Source organism: Poromitra crassiceps (assembly GCF_964638095.1).
Source record: "Poromitra crassiceps genome assembly, chromosome: 9".
In the NCBI taxonomy this organism is placed as follows: Eukaryota; Metazoa; Chordata; class Actinopteri; order Beryciformes; family Melamphaidae; genus Poromitra; species Poromitra crassiceps.
Genome location: NC_139630.1, coordinates 27,331,123 through 27,337,817, shown reverse-complemented (window position 1 = coordinate 27,337,817; position 6,695 = coordinate 27,331,123). Strand labels below are relative to the sequence as shown.

Below are 6,695 nucleotides of genomic sequence, written 5' to 3'. Positions count from 1 at the left end.
CATTTACAGTACAGTTCCTGACCACCAGCGTTCATTTGGACTGTAGGAATGATGATAAAAACACAACATTTTTAAATAGCTACATATTTACAGGGTTTGTCAGCATTCTCCTCTGACCTCTGTCATCAACGAGGCAATTTCACCCTCTGGATTGCCACTGACTGGATGTTTTGGCACCATTTCTAGAAGACTGTAGACACTAGTGGGTGAAGATTCCAGGCCGTCAGACATTTCTGAGATGCTGGAATGAGTTCATGTGGTACCAACCATGAACCTCGCTCCCCTGCCTGCATGCTTCCCATGAGTCACAGCCACATGACTCATGTCTGGCAGAGGAGAGGTGTACTAAGCTAGTAAAGTGGCCACTTACGTACGCATACAGATTATATTAAAATCATGATTGCCTGTAAGAAATGAAATAAAATAAAAAGATTCCACAAGGACATTTACTCAATGGTCATTCGGTAATTTTTTGAATAGATCGAATAGATATTTTATAAATGTTTACCACGTCAATGAGAAGTAGTCTCTGCACTACCATGTAGCCTACGTCAGGTGCGTAGGAGGAACCAGGACAAGTCAAAGAGGCAGAAGTGAAGTCAGTGTGTAGGAGTCTTCTGCCTCATACGTTTTTACCACCAAATTATATCATGAATTTCTGTCCTTGATAGCAACTTTCAGACCTCAGTAAGCGGCCGTGCACACTGGACGTGTGCGAACGCTTTGGAAAACATGTCGCGCTTCCAATGTGCACAAAACACATGGCGTGCGGAGCAGGTTTTTGTGTGTGTGTGCGTTGTTTTGTTTCCCCCAGCAGTCGTGTGCAGTACAGTTCAGGGCGCAACCAACGGTCACATGTTTTTCAACCCCAGTTGAGAAAGACTGGCCTATATGATTCCTAACAAGCGTCTGGTGAGACAATATGAGAGAGAGAGAGAGAGAGAGAGAGAGAGGCAGAGGAGCATGGGGAGACAAATTGGTGAAGGAGAGAGAGACTGTATGGGAAAGGGGATTAAGAGGCGGTGAAAAGAACAATATAATAGAGCAAAGGCGATAACAAAGGGGAGAGAGAGTTATTGAAGAGATAAGGATAAGGATGAGAGAAGGAAAACAAAGTGACAAAGGGTGCAAGGAGAGAAGGATGAAGGAGTGATGAAGAGAGAAAAGGAAAGTGGCACCCTGAGGTCGTGGTTCCAGCAGCTCTAGTTTAATAATAAATTGTGAAGATGTGCGATGCTCCCGCTTGATTGGTTGAGTAGGCAGATGATGCCAGCAGAGACGAGAAATACAGGAGGTGGTGTTTAAACTTTTACGTTAACACACGCGCGCGCACGCACGCACGCACGCGCACACACACACACACACACACACACACATCTTCCACACACATGGACAGACACAAGCACTTGCATGCAGACACACACACAAGAAATTCACATTCAAATGCACACACAGGATGTCTGTGTGTGTGTCAGTGTGTGTGTGTGTGTGTGTGTGTGTGTGTGTGTGTGTGTTTCTACAGTATACCACATGTGCGGGTACAAATATGCCTAAGGACACAATGAGTGCAATCACACACACACACATATACACTCAGATCGTATACAACAACTTTACTCACACACACGTTTGTTCTTTCATTCATGCATGCAGTATAGTTTATTAATGAGGACAGAGACCAAACATCTTAACTGCAAATTCAAGTGGTTAGGTTTGAGCAGTTATGGCAATCACCTATTTTGAGTCTTGAATTGTGAGATAGAAGGAAGCTTCTGAGCAATTCTAAAGTTTATTTATTTATTCTAAATCCATGATGCCCCCATATAAAATAATCTTTGGAATGCCTTTGGCCTATAAGTGTACCAAATTACCGTATATGCTTTTATCGCAAAATGCACAGTTGTTAATGGAACTTTTTAGCTAAGCTGCCCCACTAATAGGTCGGATGATGCGATGGAGGAAGCGTCCATTTTTATCTGCGGCCAGCATCAGTTATCATGTCCTTATGAACTGTCTGTGACCAATCAGATCATCTGTTTTTCTTGCCTTGCTTCTCACTCTGCAGCTGATTGAACCAGGCCCTTCTTGGCACCCTGGTGGTGCTGAGTGATGACTGTCCAGCTTCCCTGTCATGGGGGAATTTGACCAGCAGCTCCTGGGGGCTGGTGCAGATGAAGACGAATGGGGAAGAAGACGACTCCTCACAGGTATTCGGGAACTGTGTCCTGAAGTGCTCCTGAGACAGACAGGCACTCAGTCATCTCCTGAAGCTCTCTGTCTTTGAGGCACCAGCCCCCGTCAGACATCTCCTGAAGCTCTCTGTCTTGTAGTCTCAGTCTGGAACGCTGATCTGCTGCTGCCTTGTCTTCCACCAAAACCTTTCCCTTCCCCACGTTCCTCGTGTGGCTCTCACTGCCTCCCAGATCCACCCACTCTGGTACAACATGTGCTAGGCTTGGGTTGACCAGCTCTCTGAGCTTCTGCCGTCCAGTGTGTCCTTCAGAGCACTCTACCAATTTCACTCGACCGTCAGAGGTCATGATGGCCTTGACGGTTTCATCCAGCTTGTTGTAGTACTCGTTGAGGCTGTTTCCCTCGTCGATGACTTGTCTTCCAGCGAAGTCCAATGTGATCTTCCTGTCCTTCCGGAACGCATGGCGAAGTTCTTGTAGCTCCTCTTCCTTTCTCCTCAGCTTGTCACGCTCGCCGGGTGACAACCACTGATTGGATTCGGTGGCAAAGTAATCTGACTCGTCATCCAGAACCTGGGTTCTCCTGGCACTGTTCTTGTCATATTCTAGCATTTTATCTTTGTATTCGATGGCCTTCCTCAAGCCAGTCTTCATCCGGGCGTCCTGGTGTGGGAGAGCATCTCTATCTGTGCAGTCTCCCATGAGTTTCTTTCCCATGAGAGATTCACAAACTTACCTTTCTTCTTTTTTGAAGAGGTACTGCCGCTTTCTTGGGCCTTCATCAGGTCGATGGTGGTTTTGACTGCCTCTGGCTCAGGTTCTGCTCGGCTTAGTCATCACTTCCTGTTTGTTGTGGCCCTTGCGCTTGGACTTGTTCTGCGAGTCTTTAGTCATGTCAAGAAAATGTGCTCCTCCTGATCCAGAGTCTTTGACGAGGAAACGGCCAGTGGGGACTGCAGACGGCCGCTGAGTCTTCCTCCATCTGGCCAGGAGCGCATCTATAAACTGCCTCTTGCTCCCATCAGTTCCCTGGAGCAGGTCTCCGACATAGTCCTCAACCTCATCTGCGTGGTCAATGGACAGAATGTACTGGACAATGTCTTCAGATGCCTCCAGCCCAAAGTTGCGGTGTAACTGGTCCACACACCACGGCAGGAAAGCATCCGACATCTTAGCAGCTGGCAGCCTCAACCACCAAGGTGTTCCAGTCGGGGAAATAACACAAACTATAGTGACTAAAGTGTCACCAGGTCACTACATATGTCACGGAGATTCATAAATCACTGATGATGTCACAGACATTGATGAGGGTGTATTATTCTACGTTCACACTCCAGCAATTGTGATGTCACCAGTGATGTCACTTGAGCAATTGTGATGGTGATGTCATCGGTGAGTGATGTCATTGGTGATGTCGCTCGAGCAATTGTGATGTCATTGGTGATGTCATCAATGAGTGATCTTATCAATGATACTCAGGGCTGGCCCTGTGCTGTATAGAGAGCCGCAGTAACGAGTCCGGAAATCATCGATGCTAACAGCCCTGGTTCAACACAGTTTTCGCCTATGGGAGTTTTGAATGGGTTTTTGGCGCGATGCTTCTAATAAGCTCTCTGGGCAACGCTGGCTTAATCAAACGCGAACCAGATGGTAGTAACATCATCTTCACACATGAAGACCACTTTTATGAGTTTTGAAGCTTTTATGTGCCGTTAAAAGGGCGGCTAGCTAGCAAACGGCTAAATGGGACTACACTGTTGAGTCGATGGGGATATATACGTCAATAACGTCATCACTCAAAGGACGAACACGGAAATTCTCTTTCCCTCACCTGGTTCAGCCCCGTTCAGCCCGGGGTAATCAGTGCACACATCAACAAAAGTCCAGGTTGAGTGCTGACGTGACGTGGAAGCCTATGCGACAGTGTGTAGTTCTGCATTAGCTTAGCACAAGCTTTTTACCTCTAGCGCTCGCGTTTACGCTTCAAAACTCATGAAAGTGGTCCTCATGTGTGAAGATTATCCCGCTGAACCTTGGTTCGCGTTTGATTAAACTTGCGTTGCCCAGAGACCTTATTTGAAGCATCGTGCCAAAAACCCATTCAAAAATCCCATAGACAGAAACAGTGTTGAACCAGGAAGTTCGGGACTTCCGCATTCAGCCTACAAAAATATGTCATCCCTGCGGCTCTCTATAGGGGGGGGGGGGTCACCGCCGCGGTTGCCTAGGGGTGTGGCGCCCCTGTGGAACGGATGCGGAACAGCACCCATGTTAATGGGCGGGTGACCACAGGAAGTGTGAGAGTATGTGTCTGTTTGTCAGTCTATCTGAATGTACCAGTCACTTCATCAGTTCGTCCTGAACTAGTTGGCACGATAATATTGTGTTCCGCTGCCAGGACAGATATAGCAGCAGCAACAAGGACAGCACTAACATCAAACACAAACACATCAGGCAATAGGCCCACTATACTACATGCCATCTCTATCTAGTGCTCTCTACCATTATAAACCCATCATGGCTTTATCATTAGCAGCTCCCATTTAGCCACCAACCACCTCTGTGTCTGTCTGTAGCCTCTATATTCAGCTGCTTGTGAAATATTAAGAAAGTTGGCCCATGTTGAAGCGCTCACCTAGTTTCTATCATCACTTCTTAACGAGAGAGAGAGAGAGAGAGTAGAGAGAGAGAGAGAGAGAAGAGTGGAGGAGAGATAGAGCGAGGCGAGCAGAGACATACAGGAAAGGGAAAAGAGAGAAACTGGAAAAAGATGAGAGGACACATGAACAGAGGAGAGAGAAGGGGCGGGCAATAGAGGGAGAGGGGAAAGAAAGCCAGGGAGGACTAAAGAGAAGAGACTGTATTGAGAAAGATTTTGAAGCAGATGCAAAACCCACGTGTGTGTGTGTGTGTGTGTGTGTGTGTGTGTGTGTGTGTGTGTGTGTGTGTGTGTGTGTGTGTGTGTGTGTGTGTGTGTGTGTGTGTGTGTGTGTGTGTGTGTGTGTGTGTGTGTGTGTGTGCGCGCGCGCGCGTGCCTGCCTAATGAGCATCACTGTTGTTAGTACTATCAAAAGTCCTACAGGTAGTATTTTTAGACATATCAACAATTATGCTTGCATAATTACTATAAACAACTGAGAACATGCATGGTCAAGATGATAATACAATAAAATCTATATCATGCCAGTGGTTGTTAGTGCTAATGCTCTCAAAATTAAGACCACATTTCCCATAAAGCCTGTTGCTTCAGAGAATCTTTGCTTCTTTAATCAAAGGTTTTCTCTCTAGCTTTACTGAAGAAGGACAATCCACTTGTTCTACCATCTCCCTTTGTGAGAAACTCTGAAAGCTTCAGCTCTGAAAGAACAGCAGCCTCTTTGTGTTTTGTGCTGTAAAGTAATCCCCCTTTGTGTGATAAAGCAATCCAACAGGTTCCCTGTCAATCTGACCCGGTGCCGGTGGCCCATCTTCTCTAGCCTGATATCAGACTGAATTGTCAACTCGTTGCAGCCCATTTCCATCTTCTAATCTCTAACATTGACCTCTGTTTAAGCCATTTACATGGGGGGAATCCCCCAGGGGGAATTCCATTGTCCCTAACCAATCACTAGAGACCAACGGACACGCCTGAATCTAGTCAATCCAGTCGGGAGGACGCAAAAAAACAAACATCTCCCCTTTGACTACATGCCTTCAAAGCAGAGTGCCGTTCGGATTTCAAAGTGAGTGGTACTTTTAATCGATTTAAAATAGCCTCGATAGCGGCGTCTCTCTCATCTATGGCAGCCGCCATTGTTGTTATCACTCCTCCTCAGCGCACTTGACAACGGCATCAGTTCCGCCCATTGCGCTGTGCATTGAGGCTGAATGGCTAATTGTTAGTCCCCCTCGGCGCTCATTGGCTAATCATTCTGTCAACAGAGGAAAATGCATTTGCATACGATGCCGAAAACTCAACTCAGTGGAGGGGGCGGATTCGAAGGTGTGTGGACCCAGGCGAGATCTTCTCTGCTATACCTTAGCATCTGCGTGGGAGGTTTGGAATTGAGTGCCTGACTGTGTTTGAGAAAAGGCCTCCCCAACTCGTTCACAGGGAGGAGTCTTGTCGTGACCTTGCCAGAGGATGTGGACACCCTGTTCAGGGAAGACCAGCAACTGTTACAGGAAGACGCTATTCCTGTAGTTCCTCAGGAGGGCAGGGAAGTGTCCGCCCACTCAGCGTGTCGTGTACTGTACATCACACAGGGGACTTTCTGAATTGTCACACTGAACAAAGTAGTGGAATTGGTGCAGCCTGTGCGACTGCTTCACCACACTACACCTGAAGGATGCTATAGTGTCTCTGTGGCACAGAGGCACAGGAGACTCCTGGGCTTTGGATGAACAGCAGACTGCCGTTTCGCGCACCTGTTCGCATCGTTCCCATAGCATGTTGAAGATTACCAGTGACCATGCAGCTCCTCACAATAGAGAGAGAGAGAGAGAGAGAGAGAACGAGAAGAG

The 6,695-nt window shown here is 47.1% G+C and overlaps 1 pseudogene across 1 annotated transcript; it reads right to left on the bottom strand.

Moving 5' to 3' along the window:
* Positions 1–2,201: 2,201 nt before the first annotated feature.
* On the bottom strand, positions 2,202–3,362 carry LOC310782232 (activating signal cointegrator 1 pseudogene; annotated as a pseudogene). Its single transcript has 2 exons — positions 2,953–3,362; positions 2,202–2,911 (listed from the first exon to the last, which is right to left on the bottom strand). The product of its transcript is annotated as an activating signal cointegrator 1 pseudogene (transcript).
* Between the last annotated feature and the right edge of the window lie 3,333 nt (positions 3,363–6,695).